The sequence below is a fragment of the Nannospalax galili genome, unplaced genomic scaffold, assembly GCF_000622305.1.
Source record: "Nannospalax galili isolate Female #2095 unplaced genomic scaffold, S.galili_v1.0 scaffold561, whole genome shotgun sequence".
NCBI classification, from domain to species: Eukaryota; Metazoa; Chordata; class Mammalia; order Rodentia; family Spalacidae; genus Nannospalax; species Nannospalax galili.
The window spans coordinates 841,625-853,634 of NW_008344825.1; positions in this window are offsets into that span (position 1 = coordinate 841,625).

The window sequence follows — 12,010 nt, forward strand, 5'->3', positions numbered from 1 at the left end:
AACATAGGCAGCTGGTCACATTGTGTCTCTAGTCAGGAAGCAGAGAGAGAATATACTGGTGCTCAGTTCACTTTCTTTTTATTTAGTCCAGGATCCCAGTCCCTGGGATAGTGCCACCCATGTTCACTGTGGGTCTTCTTTCCTCACTTAAACCTTTCTGGAAACATCTTCACAGATATGCTCAGGGGTGTGTCCCCTAGGTGATACTAAATCCAGCCACACAGCCCATTTGTGTAATTCAGGGTAGGTCCCTTTACTTAAGGATCTTTAAGATCACTAAAGACCCTTTTTCTAATTAAGGCGATATTTCCATGTTCTGGAGAGATAAGGTGGATATCTTTTAGGGAGAATGTTTTGGACTGCTCCAAGAAGCATCTGTAATACAAAGTAAAATTTGATAAATGCTATAAGGGAGACAAAGTAGAGGAGCAATCCTGGGGATACCTCAAGGCCTCAGACTATGTACTTGGAACCCTTAAAAGACACCACAGCTGAAGTGAAACCTGTAGTTCATTTTGTTTTGCTTTCTTTCTACCATTTGTGATTATTTAAGTTAATTAATATGTATATCATCTATCTTCAACTATTAAAAGGTACATTCTATGAGGACAAAGACTACTCACTGTTCATAACTGTATTCCACATCTTAGAGCAGTACCTGACACATAGTAGGCATTTTACTAATGTTTGATATTTATATTTGTAGCACCTTTCCTTTCATCAGATTATATCTGAAACTATTTTTCTCCAAATATTGATCCTTTCCATCCTTAACAATGTCATTGATTAATATCACAATGCTTCCTGATCCCTGATTCTCTCTGGTAGGCAGCCCCTCAAATGGCCTCCAGCGGCCTCACTTTATGGACCGCATGGCCTTATGTGTAATATTCTTCTCTTGTGGAATCAAATGACCCACACCTAATAAATATAAGATCGCTGAGTTGTCATTTCCAATATCAGGTTACAGATATTCTTGCCATCTTCACTCCCTTGCATTCTTTCTCTCCCTCCTCACCCTATTTCCCCTCTTGGTCCTCTCCCTCTTCCCTTCTTTCCTCTCTCTTCCTTGTTTTTTACTCGGATGATAACAAACTGCTATGTTGTGAGTAACTCCATAGAGAGGCCCATCTGGCAAAAAATTGTCTCCAGTCAATAATCAGTGAAGACATTAGGCCTGCCAACAGCCACACAGGTGGGCTTGGGAGTGAATCCTTCTCAAATCAAGCTTGCTGTAATCCCATCACTAGTCAGCTCTGACCACAGTCCTGGGTCTGATCCTGAGTTAAGAGCATACCTAAGTTGTGCCTTGGCTCTTTTCCTACAGATTTTATAAGATAACTATTGTATTGATGAGTTTGGGGTAATTTTTATATAACAGTAAATAACTACTACTATTTGTATAGAACCCACCATTTAGACTTATTTATGCTATCTAAATACTTCTCAAATCTACTCACCTTCCCTCCACTGTAGCCTATACTCTGACCTAATATTTTTCTCTTCCCTAGGCTGTGATAGCATTCTTCTAATTAGCACCATGCCGGCTGCCTTTCAAATCATTTTCTACATTGCAGTCAGTGTATCTTTATAAAATGGAAATCCTAGATATGGAAAGAAGTCTCAGTAAAGGGCCTTCCACAAAAGCATGAGGACTTGAGTTCAATCCCCGGTGTCCATGCAAACCCAGTGCATTTATAACCTTTGCACTGGGGGGGAAGGGGTTGGGGACAGGTGGAATCTTAAAGCTCATTGACTGGCCAGCCACATAATTGACCCTGTCAAAAATTAAATGGAGAATGATAAAGATACCTGATGCTTACTTTTGGCCTCCACACATGCCCGCACTAACATATACATATACCATACATACACACACACACACACACACACACACACAGTAAAAATTAAAATGATCCAATCATCCCAGTCTTCTGCTTCTACCTTTTTGTGGCTATGAAGCCTGTGCTGACTCTGTAAAACCTAGCCCTTGCCTTCCTCTCCAGTTTCATCCTACATTATACACTCCCCTGTCATTGCAAGCGTATTGAACATCTTGACCATTTCTTCGGATTCATGTTCCCTTTCACTGAAAGACCTTTATGGAGTTCCTTTGAATGAGTTCCTTATTTCTTTGGCTAAAGGCTTACTTACTGAAGGATAAATTAATAGTCTCAATTACATTTTTTATTATTAGATTTATTTGTGTGTATGTGTGCATGAGTTTATGTGCACATGAGTGTGTGTGTGTGTACATGCATACATATGCATGGAGGTCAGAGGGCAGCTTTTGAGAGACAGTTATTTCCCTCTACTATGTGGGTCCCAAGAATCAAATTCCAGTCATCAGTCTTGGCAGTGGGGGCATTTATCCATTTCCTCAGCCAATAACCTCAATTTTTGACGGAAGATTTTGTTACAGAGTCAAAGATGATCAGTCACTGTATATTGGGAAATGCTGTTACTCAGATGGTTTTGTTTTTCATCACTTGTTCAGTTTAAGGCTGGAAGGATATAGTATCATTAGCTTCAAGGCCAAACATTGTCTCCTAAGACTCTGAATTCCTGACAAGCTCGAGAGACTTAGAGTTGTATTTTTGTTAGGAAATATGGTCCAGTCCTGTACAGACAATGGGCAAATCTGAAAGCTGCCCAGCTCAGACCAACTTTATTTCTTTGGCTAAAGGCTTACTTACTGAAGGATAAATCAATAGTATCAATTACATTTTTAATTATTACATTTATTTGTTTGTGTGTGTGTGTGTGTGTGTGTGTGTGTGTGTGTGCGTGCGCGCGCACTACCCTTAGGTGCATAGTGGGGGCTGGAAAACAAAATAGCCGTGTGCAGTCCTCCAACAATATGAACTCAAAACCAGAAATGAGATGAGATCCAATTCTATAATAGCAAATGCTCTTATTCAATTTGGATTTGACAATGACTTCGAGAATATCTACCAGAGCTGTGAAGAAAAAAGCCAGTCTGCCCAAATAACTTGGCTCAAACCAAGCTATTTATGTATATTATAAAAGACAGTGAAACAGTTTCTTTAATTGGTATAATTTTTTTAGAAGTCAGTACATTTAGTAATTGTATTAAATTGCTTAACTTAATTTGACAACATTAAGAATTAGTCACTTTACAAGCTTTAAAATGCTCATCTTTGTTCTACGAAGAAAGTAATTTTGTGGTATATTAATATTATTAAAAGATATGAGGTGGTATTTAAAATGGAATAGACTCGAAATGGCTTTCAAAGGTGGCAATATCTTTGTATGCTAAAGTAGTTATTTAAGTTAAATGAGTATGATTATCAACTTGATAAGAAGTAGTATTCTTTTAAACTAAGAATATACTGCACATACCACAATACAGTTGTAGTTTACATTTTGGCTGAAGTTCAGAACTGAATTTGTCATAAGGAGAATAAAAACATTAGCCTGATAATCAGAATTTGTTTTATTGCACAATAACCTAGAAATATTTAATACTTGAAGGATTATTTCAATTTTTCCTCATTGTGGTAACTTCATGAATTATAATCATGCTGAGTCAATGAAATAATTTTTCAACCCTATTTTGTATTCTTAAGAAAGTAATAATTAAGAAAAAGTAGTGACCCTTGGGGCATACATTTGCCTGATGATCTGAGGGCAGCAACATCTCCCAAAGAGGTGTGATGTCCTGTGTTATTCAGGCTTGTATTCTCTCTAGATTTCCTTTAAACTGGTTTTCTCCTTCCTGATCAGGGAGATTCTAAGTTGACTGCTTCTTACCTTTGGATGACCAAGTGCTCCAAAAGTTATTCAGAAATTTAAATTCCCAAATCCTGCTACTCCCTGAAGACTTTCTTAGGATAGCAATGTTATTCTAGGAATTGGATGTTTTGATATGAATGCTTTCCTAAAGTAGTTTTGTGTATCAAACATTTAAGTTTAGAAAGTGAACGTATTTGCAGAATGCATCTTTGAAAAGATTAAGTTAATGAATATGAATATTAATTGTTTTTAACTGACATAAATGTTCAACTTGTTAGTAAAATTTAAGGTTAATATAAGGTAGCTATAATTTGCTTATTTTCTCATATAACTATTCCTAACTTAATGTCAGTTATTGTTGACTGCAAAAACACTGGACATCCACATGTAAAGGGAAGAGATTGGACCTTTTGAATTTGCATACACAAATTAATTCATAATGGACAAAAGATATAAGCATAAAAGTTAAACTAAAGCTTTTTCTTAGTAGGAAACAAAGAAGGGAAATTTTCTTTAGGTTGGATTTGCCAACTAACTTACTTACTAATTAACTTACTCTAACATATAGTAGTAGATTTAGCTATGACCAGAGGTGAAAAGCTTTTTCAGGATCTCTTTCTTGCCATTGCTTCCTATAGGTTGGATTAGTGTCTAGGCTGAATCCCTAGGTTCGTAAGATGGCTACAGCATTCTCAGTCTCCTGTTTCCATGTCACTACCAAATAGAACCTTGTAAGTCAAAGTCCTGAAATTCACCTTTATTTGCATCATTTTTGCTAATCTCTATGGTTAGGTAAAGATGCATTCTAACTGGCTGATGACTGGATTAAGGTCCTGTTCTTAACCAATCACTGTAAGCAAGGAGATGAGACATACTAGTCAGTTGTGATGGTGAGACCACAACTGCATGAACAGGAAGTGGCAAGGGTAGAGAATAGTTCCTAGACGACTCTGGACCCCCTTATAAGGAACGAGAATTCATACTGGGCAGGTAAAAGCAGATGTCCACTATAGTGTCAACATATACATGCCTATTATTTTCTTTATAATATAAAATACTTAAAAAGCTCTATCAATGGTAAGGATATTTTCTGGTCATGTCTACTAAGGAGAGAATAAGACTCTTTTATTTTTTAAAAATAATTTATTGAGAATTTCATATGTAGCATATAAGGTGTTTTGATCAAATCCGTGCCCACTCCCTCCCCTCGAACTCCTCCATATCTCGCCATCACTTTTTCCTGATAACCTCATGTATTCTTTCTTCTCCTTTTATTATTTTTTATGGGGCTTTTGGCTACTCTAACATTCCTCCATCTGAAGACGTAACGCTAAAATCTTTTGAACTTCTTTCAGTTTCAAAGGGACACCTCTCGCTTCTACTTGAAACTTCTTGCTCCTCTGACCTGGTAATCAGCAATATTTCTGCAGGAATAGTTCTTTGTCTAAAAGCAGCTATTTGAGAGCCACTAGATCAGACACTGTGTTAGGTATGGTATGCAACAGTCAACAGTGTAGTTCAACACCAAAGAGCTAAAATTAACTCAAGACTTAGCTCCTCCCAGCTTTCCTGAGAGGCAGATACTAAATTAATCTGTATTTTACAAATCAGCTGTATGTCAGTGTAAGATAACAGTGCTACACTGAGAAAAGTGGTATTTCCTGAAAAACCTTAAGCAGTATAATCTAGGCTTTCTTGATTGAGGTGTCATACCTTGTACAATGTGTAGAATTTGTTTATGTCTGTGTACGCAGATGAGCACGCTGAGAAGACAGAGCACTGACACCAAATATGCCAAGAATCAAAACACATCTGTCTTGAAAAACAAAATCGTTTCTTTTTGCTGACTGCTGTCATCAGCTACTTTTATTATGTACCTAAAGTAGAAAATAGGGTTATTTAAAAATATTTTTTTTCTTCAGGTCCCAAGAACTTCAAGCAAATGCTTTTGTGCTGTATCTGCTGGGGCCTGTGGTTGAAGCTCTGTAAGCATTAGTTCTCTTCTTTCCTGGCAAGTTCAACTTCACTCTCTTCCTAGTCCTACCCTTTATTGTCCTGACAGTGTTCAGAGCAAAGACAGGAGGCTAAAAATAATCTCTTGCAAATGGATAATCATGATGATGAACTAAGCCAAATTAAAATTAATGGTAGTGATATTTAGATAATAAAATTGTAATAATGTAAACAGGGTTCAGATTTCCACAGAACAAAAATGTAATCACTGTATAACATTGCGTAGGCAATCTGTTACTCTCCTGATATGGGATTAAATTAGTTACTTTAAACTGAATTGTTGAAGCTTTTAGTTCCCCCCACACAAGCATCTCTGTTCCATTTGTGTATCTCTTTCCTTGACTTGTTTGGGCCTTTTCCAATCCTTACATTTTTTACAATATTATTTCTTCTAATTCCTTTAAGGTTAAATATAAACATTAAATAGAAAAATATAAATCCACAAAGACTTTTTTGACAATTACGTTTTCTGCTTATTTACTTGCTTGGGAAATCATTTTTTAATTTTCCAGAAAGCATTTGTACTTACAAACATGAGAACAAGTGTTGGAACTACGGTTTTCTTTCAAACTATAGTACAATCCTAGCTCAACTTTTCAATATATAAGAACACTTAAGCACTGTCATAAATAATGTTAATCCTACGGTATGTGAAATGTATCTGTGTTTTTATTTCAAGTTGGAATATATCCACAAATCTTCCAGTAAAGCTCTTTGCTGCCGCACCCCACCGAAATGTAGACTGCAGTGGTGAGCTGCCTTCCCTTTTGCTTCAGATAATTATAGTTAGTTGCAGCATGCTGAGATGGAATGGGTTTAATTTAAAAGATTCCTCATTGTATAAAAACTATTCAGTATATGATATTCAAATCATTCCAATCAAAGAAACCCAGAGGATGCATTTTTGCTTTTTGGTCTATAACAAATTCTTTTAATTTGAGGAGGTATGAATGAATTTGAATAAGTAAACTGACTTAACAGGGCTTGTCTGTTAAGTGTAAATTAAACCTGAGTATGTTTGGGGTGACAGGTTCTCTAGTGAAATATAATAGAATCACTTATTTGTATGTTGGAACTACATAGTGTTAAGCAAGGAAGGTGATACTAATTTATGTAGATGTAGATGGGCAGATAAGAGTTGTGTCAGACCTTTTCTTAAAAAAAGTCTTTTACTAAGTTTTTAGACTTTTGAATTAAATTTTATTAAGGAAATAGTTTTTCATTTAAATACCATGACCCCCTTAATGTATTTAAAGAACAAAAGGTCAGTACTAATTGTAAGCATTATTTCAGTCAGCTGAAGAGATTTATGTTCCGGGAACAAATAAACTTCTGATCTCAGAATGTTAAAGCCATGAAGGTTTATTTCCTGATCTTATGCCATTTCTTCACTGGTTAACTGTGGCTCCACTTGATGTCTTCATTCTGGAACACGTGCTGTGAGATCAGACCCTACCTGGAACATTGCCCCTCTCAGTAAAAGAAAACAAAGATGTAGACCCATGCTTCTACTTGAAACTAGCACATGTGGTTTCTTATAGTTTAAGGACCAAAGAAAGGCACATGCAAAAGATGATGTCACTGGGAAGAGACATATAATCTTCTCTCAGGGAGAAGCACTAAAACTTTTGAATAGTAAAATAATCTGTCCTCTTTCATCTTTTGTCACAGTTGTTTATTTTCCCTTTTATTTCTACTCATTATATACTCAACTGAAAATATATATCACATAAAAATGGATAAATGATGCTCAGAAATATTAATCATAACAACTCAAAAGTGAGAATAAACAAATGTCCAATTACTATTTAATAAATCACAAATTATATAAATATAATATATATAATGGAATATTCAGACATAAAAAATCAAGTATCTATACATGAACCTTAAGAAATTACACTAAGTTATAAAAGCCAGAGTATTACATGATTCTATTTGTATTATATGCCTAGGATAGGCAATTCTATAGAGTCAGAAATTAGATCAGTGGTTGCATTGGACTGGAGCTAAAGGAGGATGGAAATGACTATTAATTGGAACACAGTTTTGGCAGAGTGATGAAAAAGTTCTGGAATAAAATGGTGGTAATGATTGTACAACTCTGTAAATTTATTAACAATTATTGGAGAGAGAGAGAGAGAGAGAGAGAGAGAGAGAGAGAGAGAGAGGAGAGGTTCCCTGTAGCCCCAGCTGGCCTGGAACTTGATATATAGACCAGGCTGGCCTCAGTCTCACAGAGATTCACCTACCTCTGCTCCTGTGAGCTGGGTTTAAGGGCATACATTACCACACTTGGTGGTGTATATGAATTATGTACCAAAACAAACCAAAACACTACAGAGCAATGTGTGCATACTAAAAAGAATTACGATTACATTTCTATGCAATGACAAATTAGAAAATATGTTTCTATTGAAAACAGTAGCTTAAAGAATGTCTTGGGAATAAGATTAACAAAATAAGTCTAAGACTTTACGCTGTAAATTGTAAATCTTTCCTGATAGCAGTTAAGGGACATCTTAATTTTAAGTGGAAAGATGTTCTTATATTCCATGTGTTTAGATTAAAAGGTTTGATATTATTAAGACAGAAACTGGGCTAGGAATTTAATGCAATCTATCAAATTTCTGGCTATAGTTTTACATAGATTAAAAATACTCCCTAAAATTTATATGAAAATGCAAATCACCTAGAATAGCCAAAATAATTTTCAAAAAAGGCACAGTTGGAAGACTTTAGCCCCCAAGTTCAAAACTTAGAGAGTTTTCAAGACATTGTAGAATAGACATAAAGATAGAGCAATGAAATACATTGGAGAGAGTGGAAATAACCTTTATAGTGAATTGGCATTTGACAAATATGTCAAGGAAGTTCATTAGAGAAAGGATAATCTCTTCTATAGGTAGTATTAGAGCAACTGAATAACCAGTCTCAAAATAACAAATGTTTGATCCTTACCGCTAACATACATAAACTCAGTCTTAAAATGACAAAACTTTGAGAAAAAACAAGAGAAAAATCTTTGAGACTTTGGGTTAGGCAGAGATTTTTTTTTTAATTTTTTTTCCAAAAAAATTTTATTATTTTTATTTTATGTGTATGAGTGTATTACCTGCATCTGTATAAGTGCACCTGTGTTGTACAATGCCTGTGGAGGTCAGAAGAGGGTGTCAGATCCCCTGGAACTGGAGTTACAGATGGTTGTTTGTCGGGAGCCGCTAATCATTCAGCTGTGTCAGGCTTGTCTACTGAGTGTGTGTTATGCACACCAATATCTAATCTGCCTTATTAGGAGGAATATGTTTATATGGAGAGCCTCACAACACCTGCAATAGTGGAAGCCTTTGATCTGACCACTCCCTGATCCTCAGATACAGGTGGGGAAATACAGCAGTTGTAACTAATTGAGTTCTTTTGTATAAAAAGGCAGAACTGAAATAAATCGAGGCTGCAGTATTCACTGTGAGCCCTCCCAAGCATCTTTTCTGTCTCCTTTCCTTTCTTTCAATCCTCACTCCCCCTTTCAGGTACTGTCCGTCTTGGCCGGCTGGCACCGGCAGTTGTTAACTGCCATGTATATGCTGGGAACTCTGCAAGAGTAGTCAGTGCTCTTCACCACTGAGCCATCTCTCTCCAGCCCCCTAAGCAGAGATTTCTTACACCAAATGAACAACCCATAAAATAAATAACAATCTGAAGTTCATAAAAAATGTTTAATTGCACTTCAAATCACCAGTGAAATGAAAAGACAAACAAGAGATTGGGACAAAACATTTATTTGTTAAAAGAGTTCATCCAGATTGTACAAAGAACTCAAAGCTCAATAATGAGTCAGACAACCCAGTGAAAATTGGGCTAAAAATTGAACAGAGGGCTCATCAAAGAAGAGATGGGGATGATCGGGCATGATGGTTCATGTTTGTAATCTCAGCACTTGGGAGGTTAGAGGTAGGACTTCCAAAAGTTCAAGGTGATCCTGAGCTACAAAATAAGACAAAATAAAACATCAGGAATGGCTATTAAGCTTATGAAAAAAATTCTCAGTGTCATTACAGAAAATGTGAATTAAAACCACAATGAAATGCCTATTTCATGCCCACTGAAACACTTATAGTAAATTTGTTACAAATGTGTGAGACTGTAAAGATACCAGAACATGTGATCATTGACGGTGAGAATGTAAAATGCTTTAGCCATTTCCATAAACACTTTGCAAGTTTCTATAAAGTTAAATATAAAACTACCTCTAAGCCAGCAGATCAACCTCTAGGAATCTATGTAAAAGAAATGAAAACAAGTCCACATGAGACTTGTGTTTAAATATTCATACCAGTATTATGTATAATAGCCCAACTTGAAACAACCTAATGTCCAGCCGTTAGTTAGCAGACATATGTGATAGATGCATATAATTAAATATTATTCATCAGCTAGTATAAAGAAGTACTTACACATTCTACATAATGACTCAATATTGAAGACAGGCTTGATGAAAAAAGCATACATTGTATGATTATGAACCCGTACTCATAGTTTCATTTGCATGATCAGTCCAGAACAGGGAAGTTTATAGATGAGCAGCAGGAGAGTGCTGGCCTAGGTTGAACTAGAAATCTAGATTAACTTTAAATGGTCATAAGGAATCTCTTGGGGGAGATGAAATGTTTGAAAGCTGATTTATGACATTGTGAACTTGATAAACATCATTTAAAAATATCATTTAAACAAGTCTTGTGCAAAACATGGGGCTGGAGAGATGGCTCAGTGGTTAAGAGCACTGATTGCTCTTGCCGAGGACCTGGGTTTGATTCCCAGCACCCACACGGCGGCTATGAACTATCCTTAACTCCAGTTCCAGAGGAATCTGAAGCTCTCTTCTGACCTCCATGGCATTGCATGACACAGGTGCACTCATATACATGAAGGCAATACACTCATACACATAAAATAAAAAAAAATAAAAATATTGAAAAAAAAAAACAAGTCCTGTGCAAAACACAAGGGGAAAGCATAACAATTGAAAACGGTACTTTGGGTTTTGCTGTCAATGCATAAAAATTTACATCATGTTAATTAGTAGAGGTGATAAACATTACCATTGAAATCTACCTGATGACTTTATATTCATACACAGGTGCCAAGGATCCGAGTGCAACCAACCAGGACTAGTAATAATCAGATGCATACAGATTAGAGATGCATGCGCTAACATCTAAGTGTTCTTAGCAAAAACAATGAGTCTTTCTGTAAGAAACAGTATATTTTAAAATGAAGTGGAGACCTTTTTTAAAGGTTAAAACTCAATTTTATGTCTTACAGGGTTTATACTGAGTTCAATATTGTATAACTGTAATGAAATGCTTCTTCTAATAAAAAATATGACAATTGAATGATAATGAAAGCACAAATATCAAAATCTATGGGACACAATGGAGGCAGTCCTAAGAGAAGGAAAGTTACAGCCACAAGTGCCTACATTAAAATTTTGAGAAATTTTGAATAATTGACTGAGTGATATACCTTAAGGCCTTAGCAAAACATGGATAAACCAAACCCCAAAATAGTAGACAGAAAGAAATAAAGATCAAGGCAGAAATTAACGAACTAGAAACAGCAATAACAACAATAACAACAAAAATACAAAGAATCAATGGACCTGAGTTGGGTCTTTGAAAAGATAAACAAGATCAATAAACCCTTAGCCAAATTAACCAACAGAAAGAGAAGATCCAAATTAATAAAATTAGACATGAAGAGAGGGACACTATAACTTTTGATTATAACTTTTATAACCAATCAAAATGAGAAAATCATAAGGACGTACTTTAAAAACCCATATTCCATAAGATTGGAAAATCTGAAAGAAATTGATGAATTTTTATATGCATATGCCATACCAAAGTTAAATCATGATTAAATCAATAAATTAAACATATCAATAACCAACGATTAGATTGAAGCTATAATAAATATCTTCCAATTTAAAAAATAGTCCCAGGACCCAATGGATTCACTGCAGGATTTTATCAGACCTTCAAAGAACTAACACTGATAGTTCTTAAATTATTTATTCCATAAAATATAAAAGGAAGGAATTCTTCCAAATTCTTTTTATAAAGCCAGTATTACCTTGATACCAAACCCAGATAAAGACATACACACACACAGATACACACACAAAAATTACAGCCCAAGTTCCTTAATGAACATAAATGCAAAAATTTTTAATAAAACACTG